This window comes from Cydia splendana, chromosome 16, assembly GCF_910591565.1.
Source record: "Cydia splendana chromosome 16, ilCydSple1.2, whole genome shotgun sequence".
NCBI lineage: Eukaryota > Metazoa > Arthropoda > Insecta > Lepidoptera > Tortricidae > Cydia > Cydia splendana.
Genome location: NC_085975.1, coordinates 12,245,976 through 12,258,022, shown reverse-complemented (window position 1 = coordinate 12,258,022; position 12,047 = coordinate 12,245,976).

Below are 12,047 nucleotides of genomic sequence, written 5' to 3'. Positions count from 1 at the left end.
AAAATAAATGAGTAGAACTTGTTAAAAATAACTCAGCAGGACTGAATCACGTAAACATTTGTTCCAAATTCACAAACACACAAATAAAACCAAGTAGGTACAGTCACCTGCAATAATATGTTACACAACGAGGGCCGCAAAAATATCTGACACGAATTTATTTGTAGACCCGTAAGAGCGTGTCACATATTTTTGCGGCCTTCGTAGAGGAACATATAATTGCAGGTGACTGTACTTACCTAAACAAAGTTAATTTATTCAAGATGGGGACAAGTGGAATTCAAGTGGCTCATGATTTTATATGCACATAATTGTAACCACTGACGCACGATATGTAGGGTTTTATGTTTACTCGATGATTACTGTTTTTTATTTACTTTAATCATAGCTCACTTACTCGCTAGATAAAGCATGTGAGACACCTCACTCTCATTAATTAAATGTATTTGACTGTAAGCATTAGTATAGTAGGTATTTAACACAGCTTGGGTACGGTGAGAGCCGTCATCTCAATACAATTTATGCGTTTTAAGGTTATAAATTCTATAACAACTGTCCCCGTAATCGAGCTAGATGTGAACATTTGTGAAAAACACTACTTAGGTACAGTCACCTGCAATAATATGTTACACAACGAAGGGCACAAAAATATGTGACACGATCTTTTTTGTAGAGCCATAAGAGCGTGACACATATTTTTGCGGCCTTCGAAGAGTAACATATTATAACAGGTGACTGTACTTAAATTATAGTATGAAATTATAGCCCCTTTACGGGGTGTAGCACTACTTGACTGTAGGTCACATAATAAGAGCGCTTATGTAGTAAGTGTAGTAGGTAACCGTGTTCTCATAAACATACTTAACAATGCGGAGTCATGAGGATTTTAGGATGTAGTCTATAACCGCAACGAATGATGTGACGAGTAGGTAGGTAGGTAGGTATGTAAAGAATTGATATAAAATTAAATAAAGAAAAACTTTAGCAGTGCCCTTCATCAGTATAATTGTGTACAAAACGGATATTTTATTAACGTCATAATACATACAAAAATACAGGGGGCTTCTCTTGAGTTTTAAACTATTTACGACGTAATATATAGGTCTGAAATCTGAATACCTACACTTACTTGGAATTGTAGCTTACCTATACGACAAAAAGGAATTGAAAGCTTGTCCAAAATAGTATTTCTACCTAGCCGATTCTATTAATTAATCAATCGTACGTACCTAAGTGTGTAATTAATTAAACAGTCGTCAACAGATAAGAACGTTGAGTAGGTTAACAATCCCATTTCCAGAAATTTTCGGAGATTTTGAGAATTCCGCACATTGCTAGTTCTACTGTATTACGTACAGGTACAGTCGCCATCAGATATATCGGAGCGGCCGAGGTGCTCACAAATATCGGAACACGCCTCTATTGTCAGGGCGTTAGAGTGCGTGGCCAGATATTGTGAACACCTTAGCCGCTCCGATATATCTGATGGCGACTGTACCTAGTGTACCTACACTGTAAATTGGTAGGTTTTAAATTAGTCCAAAGTTCATCACTGGTCTAGACTAAATTATCACTATCAGCCGAACCACATCACTTTCGAGAATATTTCGTCACATGACAGCCATACTATCATATCAAGTTAAGAGCCATAGTGAACCGAGCTAGTACCAAAATAAGGTTAATTTTTCTTTAATTATTTTTTTGCAATTAGCCAGTTTTGGTTGTCACCTTACGATGCACTGTGTTTACATATTTGATAACAATGATAACACTACATTTTCCTTCGTCACCTATTGTTGAAACAAAATCACAAACTATAAACTGGGGTAATTATAGTCCTACTACAACTATGAACCAATTTTTTACATTTATTATTAGAACCTAACAAATAAGAATTGGCAATTGAATAATTTGTCCTGTTATTTCTATATCGCCTAAGACTGCCCATAAGACGTTTAAATTTAAGAACTTACAACTTGTATCATAATTGTGAACTCAGTAATACCCAGCCTCAATATTATAGTGTCATGTTGAATTTTGGTCAACATGAGAAAAGTCTTAAGGGGCCCACTGATTAACAGTCCGCCGGACGGTCCGATACCGTCCGGCGGACTGTTAATCATTGAAATTTTGACAGGCCGATACCGTCCGGCGGACTGTTGATCAGTGGGCCCCTTTCAGTATGTGTATATATGAAGTGATTATCAATATTCTTATGTAAGTAACTCACGCAATCCATTGACGGACACCTCGCCACAGAAACACAATATATGTACTAAGAAAATAATTATATTTTAATGTTTTATCACACTTACTCATAATAGTACATTACAATACAGGTGCGAAAAGTAGGAATTTCGTAACGAGTGGCGATAAATTAAAAGGCGACCGAAGGGAGTGTTTTAAATCGACACGAGTTGCGAATTACCTTTTCGCACGTGTATTGTACAACGTTTTACAGTACATAATATGGCCCTTTAAATTTTCGACATACGTACGTATAGTGCTAGTTACTGCACTAGGGAGGTAAAGTAGCACCATATGTACTACAGACGGCTTAGCACGGTCGCGTTTTTATCCCTTGTCACCATGCCTGTCACGTTCTAACAAGTATGTAAGTGCGAAAGGGACGCGCATAGTGATAGTCGATAAAAATGGAACCGTGCTGAGCCCGCAGGTTGTAATAAGCGATTTTACTTCCGAGGGAGTAGTGAACAGTAGTGACTAGGTATGTTGTGATGAATGGGAGTTATAACCCAAATTATCTTAGGGTGGTATTCCATCTGTCCAATATTTTGGACAATGTCATTGCGTCTCACTCTCTGATTAAGCAAAATGTGGGACAAAATACACATTGGACAAAGAAATCGGACAGGTGGAATACCACCCTTAGCCACGAGAGACATGGTAACTTGGTAACATTAAGGTATGTTTTGAAAGAGCCACTCGTATTTTTCAAAAGCTTCTTAACTAACTGAGTAAGAAGTACCTACTCTTCTATTACCCGTAGAAAATTGGCACCCGTAGACCTGTACCTACTTATTTCCAAGTAAAAATATAAACCCGTCGGTATTTAAGTACATACTCATTCGTTATAAAATTTCCACCAAAAAGCAAAACATAGCTCTTTCAAAAGATGTTTTTGTAGCGATCGGTGGGACGTACGTAAGTTAGGTATACCTACAGATTTATAAATAAATTCGTACCAACGTAGACACAGTATTTTGTAAACATACCTACGAGTAAGTCACAAAGGACAACGCATAAATCGCCAAATCTATATTCGCACTTGCCTAAATAAAGCCAATCCACCCGTAATTAAATACATTTCGCAAGCCAAATACAAAACCGAGCAAAAATGCCGTTGGCAGAATACTGGTTTAAGCCAGCTCTCGAGAAGGCCGACCAAAGTCCACACATACTCTGTTTACCCTCCAATCCTCACAATTCAGCCTTATGTCATTGCAATGTCACCTTTTTTGTTAAGGCAAAACGATCCCATATATGTAAAATAAGTACAAGATACGAAGGTGCGAAAGTTAAATAGGAATTTTCGATTTTGCGCCGTTGTTTTTGAAGCCAGTCAGGTGTGTTTACACAAATGATTATAATATGCTGACGTGCCTGACGTAACTTAAAGCGCTATTATCCTCCTTACTTAATGGATTTTCATATTTTTCATATCCACAAATTCAAGTCACTCGATTAGTTTGCTTCTTATTATGAAATAGGTCTGCGTGGGATGATGATGACTGATAATGAATACCCTAGGTACCTATACCTATCCTTCCTCGGGCCTCAAATTATCTCCATACCTAATTTCATCTCAATCGGTTCAGCAGATTAAGCATGATGAGTAACAGACAGAGAGAAAGACTAATACTTTCGCATTTATGTATGTATCTTCCGTTTAACTAATTTAATAGATACGTTAAGGTGCGGATCTACAAATAAAACTTAAGTCTACCTATTAGTTACTTAATTAAATAAGATTAAAAATCGTTAGGTATTACCTATTATAGACACGATTGGTAGAAAAAATTTACAGTTCCGTCTAACTGGTATGATATTTTTGGTGTTTTTGCATTTTGAATTATACCATCATAAAGTAAAAGTACAAAAAAGTACCTACTAACTTTAAACACTAGGTAGTTAAATTCAGCGGCTGTCTACCTACAAACTGCTATGCTATACCCACCCACGGCCTAGCCTTTAAAGACAAATACAAAATTTCTAAATGGAAATGAACGGAACTTGACTAACGTGCCGTTTGACTGCTTTACAAGCTTTCACATATTATTGCAGTCAACGTAACCGAAGAGCAAACTCGTTTAATTACAATATTTATTTGCAGAGTTACTTTAAGCTTTCGTAATTTTCGTATTGTATGGATTCAAAACCTAGGTCGTGTTGTCGTTCAGAGATTACAAAAAATTTGGCCAGGCTCCTTATCATACGACACTGGGATAAATTATTGAATTAGGTACTAATATACTGCTCTCTCTAACATCGAGTCGTAAACATTGCATTGTCTAATTCAATTAAGACATATCTAATTATATAATACTTACTAACGTAGGTAGGGTAGACCGAGGCGAATCGGGTCATTTTTTGTTTGACGGTCAATAAATAATTTTTTTAAGGTGATACTGTTTTTATTAATATTCAGTTGGATAAATTATTTATTAATGAACAGAATCCAAGGTTCAGACATAAAATCAAACTTAAATATGATTTATGAAAAATAAAATACAAAACCTCTTAAAAAATCCGATTCGCCCCATTTTAAGGGGTAAAACTGATCAAAAAAACTCTGTCATAAAATCTTAATTAATAATGGATAACAATGTTAATCATATGATTAAGAATCACAAAGGTCAAATAATTGACATCCACTATCATTGGTATCTTTAATGTTGCATTTGAGCATTATTTTTATTCCTCCTTTCTAGTTCATTTTTTTACTATATATTTACTATATATTTTAACAATAAATCCAAAACATGCTAATGGCCATTTAGCAACAAAATCGAATAACTTAAATGAAAATAAACAAAAACTGGAAACTTTTGCAAACCAAAACATGAAAAATCACACATATCCGATTCACCCCATATGAGAAAATTAGTTGTTGGTAACAAAAGACTCTACGTAGGGACAGCGGTTTCGTTAAAACCTTATTAGCAGCTGTAGTCATATTTTCTCCCGACCATTCCCCCTGATACCTCTTCTTTTTATTTGTACGCACCATCTAAAACATGCGAACATAAAATAAGCCAAACGTCAAAACGTCCGAAAACCTTGTTTTATAATGTGATTCTAATCGCCCCCAATCAGATGATCCGAATAACCCCATATCATATGTTTGAATTATTTTCGCGTAACGGAAATATACCTTTAAATACAATAAAAACAAAATCAAATCAGGAAACACTATGCGCCATTAACAATAAGCAAAGACATATGTAACTTCGTATAAGACGAATAAAGTCTAAGGAAAAAACGTGCCTCGGAATTTAAGTAAAAGTCATTCTCGAATAGATGGCGCACACACCTTTAGCCTATCCTCAACTAGATGGCGTGACGACACCGTTTCATATTTAACAATTTTAACACATAGATATCAGTGAATGAACATGGATCAAAATGATATAAAAATAATAAAATCATTTATCCATATATATACATTTTTTGATAACTCTATACGTTTTCATTTTGAGTTTTAGTCGTGTGTCGATAGATGGCAGTAAATTTACAGTGACTACAAAATTTACAATGACAGGACCCCTCTATACTATCTATTCTTTTTGCAATAAGTAACAACAATTACAAACCTTTAGCCTTTTGCGTTTACTTTTATCACGGACTGTATGTGCACATTTTTTAAATCGGCGGTAAAATCACAATACACCTGTACGAGTGACTCATCGGGAAGTGTCACCGTGACCGACGCGTGAGTGTTTTCCAATGGCAGTAACTTTGGCGACATGCGTTAGGAACAGAGCGAACGCGGGACGCTGATTGACTGGCTGTCTTCTACTAACCGCGATCTTTCACATTTTACAGAAATGCTTATTTTGATCCGATTTCCCCAGTGATCCGAATCGCCTCGGTCTACCCTACTCGTATGCCGGCAAATTTGGTCCACATAAAACCCGCAGTCTATACAAGTTTCCAACTTGAGTAGCTTGTATTGTATTGTATTGTAGTTCGGGCGATTTTCCGCAACTCGACGTCTTGCGCCTATTTTGCGTGATAGGGGATGGACTAGTCTTGCCAGCCCAGCTCCTCGAGGAATCCTATCAGACCTTTGATGTTGAGTAGGACCTCGGGGAGGTCACTCGGGGATCCGAGATGTTTTGCCCTGTATGGGGCCAATCCGCTGCATTCCAACACCACGTGAGAGGCTGTTTCTTCTTCCTCCATGCATCCACGGCATAGGGGACTGTCTGTGACACCTGTTATAAAAAGATGTTTGTTAAAAAGTCCATGACCTGTTATGACACTGGTTACCATACTCAGTCGAACCTTTCCTAGTTGAAGGAGCGCCCTTGTGAGCTTACCGTTCATGCTCGGCATGGCTTGCTTGGCCTGTCTGCATCCAGTTTGGTTTAGCCAGTGTTCTGTGTGTAGTTTCCCTGTACGTGCCAGCAGCATTGAGCGTACCTTACTAAAGTAGAGTAGCTTATAATAATGCTTGGAAATAAAATATTTAAATTGAGTGGCTTATATCTGACCCTCAGTGGGTTCCGGTATGAACTATTAAGTAATTCCCTTCAATTTTTATGAAGATCTATCGAAACGCGATACAGAAATTAGAAGATCCATGCCCTACCATAACCGGAATGCAAACGGTGTCAGTCTTACAAATGCGTTTGGTTATTTTAATAGCATGTTAATACATCATTAACTCATGAGCGATTCCGGTTTTAGGGGAAGAACACACGAAGCGAAGTGAGGCATGGCAATACGCTCCGCAGTGGACTAACGCCTAAAACTTTGAAGAGTAGGCAATTATTATAGGTATGTTTATCTTGATTGCATCCTAAATGAACACAGACTTTTTTTTTGTTTAATAGTTGGCACGATTTATTCTTTTGCCTCATTGATACGAGTCAGGTATCAAAACCTAATAAAGTTCTAAATCCTTCGTACGTTTCCACTAGGCTTACGACTGCTAATACTTTCCTATTGTTATTTCGGCCTTTCACGAGATTTTCATAAAACCTTAATTATGTATTTGAATTAAGTATTTATTTCATGTGATTTACACACATAGATATACAAAACAATAAGCATACAAGAATTACACTTAAACACATTAAAAATTGACAAATAAATAAATATAGTGGTAGCCAAACTATTCATGCTATGCCTTCAAACGAAAACGATGGCCTTTAGGGCCACCACCACTAGCGTCTCGCGAGTGTCGGCGTCTAATCAACTGTATGGCTGCTGCTCGACGCAACGTTGGCGCAACTGCGCTGTGACGTCATTTTCCATAGCGCTGACTAGACGCCGACACTTAAAAGACGCTAGTGTGGGGTGGCACTTAAACCGAGCTGTTACGAAACCCTACATCGCGCTACGCTGCGGAGCGCACACACCATCACACTCCATGTATTCTACGCCTTAAATAATTTAAAGCTATGTTAAATATACATAATTCTTCATGCGTGTTTGTGATTACCTACGAATCCACTAGAACAAGAACATACTTCCGTTTGTACGATTATGAATAAATTTGCATATAAAAACAAGGAGGTTCAATGTTTGCTTATTTTTAGATTCATATTTGCAAACAAATATCGGTCACGAGTAAACTACAAGCTAAAATTAATTTTATAATAATACGTAAAATATACACTAAAAATAAATGGGCGAAATATTTTTGGTGTTATAAGATATACTCGATTGTAGATATTATAGATACTCACATATACTAAAATGTAATAGTAGTGTATAATTGATCCTATATGACTACCTAGACTCCTTAACTTAAAAAATGTTTTTAATTTAAGATTAGTAGTTAAGTTTGTAAATATGCATGTTTTTTTATGAAATAATCAGATTAATTTTTTTTGTGAGCAATCCTGAAATCGTCAAAAAAACGGGCATTCAATTTAACACAATTAATTGTATGGAGACCTGTTTGTTTATGATTTCAGACTCGCCGCTGTAGTACAAGTAGATAAATGAAATGAGTACAATCGCGTACCTAAGAGTACATATAAATAATTGCACCCAGTAGGTATACCTAACAAGCTAAAAATATTTTTTTCCTAAACTAAAACTTCCAAAAAAAATTATAGTTAAGGTTAATTGTAGTCGGCACTACTTATACAAAAATATAATGAATTAAATTCAACTTAATTTCATTTCAGATCAATTAACTTGTTCCACGACGTTTCTTTTGTTTTGACTTGTACTCCAAAGGCACCCTGTCTACATAGTAAAACTATAAATCATAAATAATCGATTTGCTTGAAAATGGTACAGCCACCCTACCACCTATAGGTACCTACTCACTGCTTTTCTTTGGACGGAAGAACATGACCATGGTCATTGACCGATGACCGTCCTTTCCTTTGGTTCTAGAAGCTTCGACGTAACCGAGATCTCCCCACTTTACCTTTAGGTAGGTCTGTGCGCAATGTTGGGGCCATCACACGTAGATATTAAGGTCTGTGGGCTCTGATAACTTTTCCAAAACAGCTTTTCATACATAAACAGAAATATAATGGAACCTAATTATTTTTTCCGGCAACCTAGGAAAATTCGCGAAGTTTCCATCGCCTTTATTTTCTTTTTCAGTAGGTAAGTGCCTTATAGCTTTGTTAAAGTGCGAAATTCCAATGCATTATGTCCTCCATCATTGCGCAATAAAGTACCGTAAAATGGGGTGAGTAGGGATTGCGAGGAGAGTCATGTTATGAATGGGGAGAGAAGGAATGACAGGGGGTGAGATGGTTTTTAAAGGTTACTGCTACCTAAATAATGTATTCCTATTATAAATGGAGCTATAGTATAATATTCATAATAAAAAAATCGATTCAACGTTTCAACCTTTTCTATGAAATCCCATCTCACCCCAACTCCGAGGGACTACGGGGTGAGGAGGGATTTTGTGTTTATCGTTAAAGTTATGAAATGGAACTACCTAAAATCTAAAAAAAATATTAATAAAATTAAGTTTGCATAAAATGTAAAAATAAAATGTTATCGAAGTTTGAAAGTCAGTTTTGTCCTTACTCACCCCATTTTACGGTACCTAAACAAAATGCTTTATTTTATGCTAATTGAGCTATCTTCCCCGGCTATATTTTTTAAATTAATGTCTCAGATTTTCTGCACCTCGTACCTACTTTTTGGTATATTAGGTCATTAGTGTCATTACCTATGAAATTGGCGTTTTGTCCGGAGAATTTCAACGAAACACGAATTTCCATACAATTAATTTTGCGGATATTTTTTTGATGGCTAATTCAAACCAAACAAAATTTTTCCAGTAATTTTTGACACCTTTAAGGTATGTTTTCAATATCTCCATTTCTTGAAAATTGGTACCATTAGAAAAATATAAGTAATTTTAATACTCGAACCGACAGCACATGAAAAGACCTATTTTCAAGGCTTAATTCTGAACACTTAACAATAAAAAATAACAATTAATTGTATGTAAAATCGTTGTTTATTGAGTGCACTGTAGTTTTATTGTAATTGTGTATGTACTTTTGTAAAAAAAAAAAAACTAGGATCAGACTTATATCTATGAACAAAAACGCCAATTTCATAGGTAAGGACCTAATAATAGGTGGAGTTAGATCAAGAAAAGTCTGCAACGGTTTTGATAGCATACCTACGCATTGCAAGTGTTATTTATACGTCATAATTTCATAGAAGTTTGACATTTAAACTAACACTTGCACTGTGTATGCTATCAAAATCGTTGCAGTTTTCTTGGTCTAACTTTAGTAGGTTTACAAAGGATTCGACAGTTTCATGTGACAAAAACGTACCTCACGTTCGTTAAGTATCATTTATACGTACAGTGGTTCATTTCGACTTGGATTCTAGAAGCTTGCAAAAGTGACTGACCTGAGAAGATTGAAGGACACTACGCAGCAAATGCCACACTTGCGTAACGACAACAAAGTTGCGGACTGGCAGGCCATCCTCTAAAGTAGAAAAAGGCGTAAGTGTCACACTGGAAACGCAAGTTTATTACGTTACGGATACTGTTAGAGATAAGTGTCAGACTGCCACACCCACAATATTGCTCTTACGCATCAATTTTATCTCGTAGGTACATTTTACGCAGTGATGTGTATTATTTTGACCTATTTTGATGCTGATTTGGCACCTGCACCGATAGCATATCTCATTGTAATATGTTCCACATAAAGCATTCGTCACTTTTGTACCTAATCGTAACATATTTTCATAGGTAGGTACTTAAAACTACAGCGTGAAATGCACTGTAAGAATGTGCACTACTTATTGGTATTTTAGTACCTAAGGGTGGAATACCTCCCTAATGTAAATGCTAGATGGACTTTTTCCTACATTCCTGTCATTCATAAACAATCTAAATGGAATTAAAGATCATTTTCACACTATATATAGGTACCTACAGAGTAGGTAACATTTGATTGGATAAGCTACTACCAAATAACACTAATAAATATAAGAATTACCAGTTTCCGACTGAATAAAAATTAAGAAAGACGATCGTATATTTTTATTTATAAACTGAAACTACCATAATCAGGAAATAAGCAGGATGTTTCCGTACTGTCGATGTCCCCAAAGGGTTTCTTAAATTTAAACATCGATCAATGGATGGATACAGAAAGTCAATAAGGTTCCGTAGCGCCATCAACTGTCAGATTTATTTTAAAAAATTTTAAACTAAAACTTCCAATAAAATTGTAGAAATGACTATCAAGGCAGTGCAGTACAATACCTATTTATTCTGTAGTTACGGACGTCAGATTTGGAGCCAGATTTATATATTGGCAGAACTTTGGAGGTTTTCCAGACGGATGGGTAAGTTTTGTTTTTTAATGCGAGGTTTAATATATATTGTTGGTTGGACTGTTGGTCTGTGAAGGTTTCCACTAAATATATACAGCCCGCCAACAGACATTACACAGGTGTACCTACCCTTCGGATACGTATCCCTAAAAAAATAATATTCACCAAGTAAAAGTAACCGGGCTACAAGATAGCCTTCGACAATTCAGATTTGGGTAAAAATGTTGCACGAGGCCAATATCCTTACGGCTACTTGTGAATGTCCGTTCCGTTCGTAAACCAAATGTAGGGTTTACTGTTTTATATGTGAAAGGATATTTCATCGAAATCAGAAATATGTTGAATCTTAGGTATACTTAATTGAGAAACTCCAATGTGTTTTCTGTACCCGAAAGTTGAGGGCACTGGAGGGTGGATTTCAAAATCCTGCGAAAACTTATGGTTCGGTCTTTATAAAAAAAACTAGTAGGTTGTGCGAGTTGCAACTTTTTTATATGTTTTTAAGAACTATTATCTTCATGTTCCTTCAATTACCATCTCCAATAACTTAATAGTTTTTTTTATATAAAATGTTTTATGTGTCTAAAATCATCACCGTCGACCGGAAAAATCTGAACCTTTTTGTTTGCAGTGAAAATTATAGCATACCTATCGTACGATTGCGATTTTTCTTTTACTTATATCTTTTCCATGTTGTTGTTTAACACATGAAAAAATATGCAATAATTCCTTCACCGAGAAAGTACATTTAAAAATATTTAAAATTTTGTCACGAATATTCGTCAACACCGTCATGGTAATGTCAATGTGAGCTTATCTCGGTGTATGAACAACGAAATACCGCTAAAGGTCCTTGCCCTATTTTTCACTTTAGTATAGAATGCCAAAATGATTTCACTATAAAGTCACATCACTGAATCGTGAGAAATATTACGAACAAATTTGTAAAACGTAGTTTGTCACAACAGAGCATCATCACCGTTATGCTTTGGTTTAAAAAAGTTACAAAT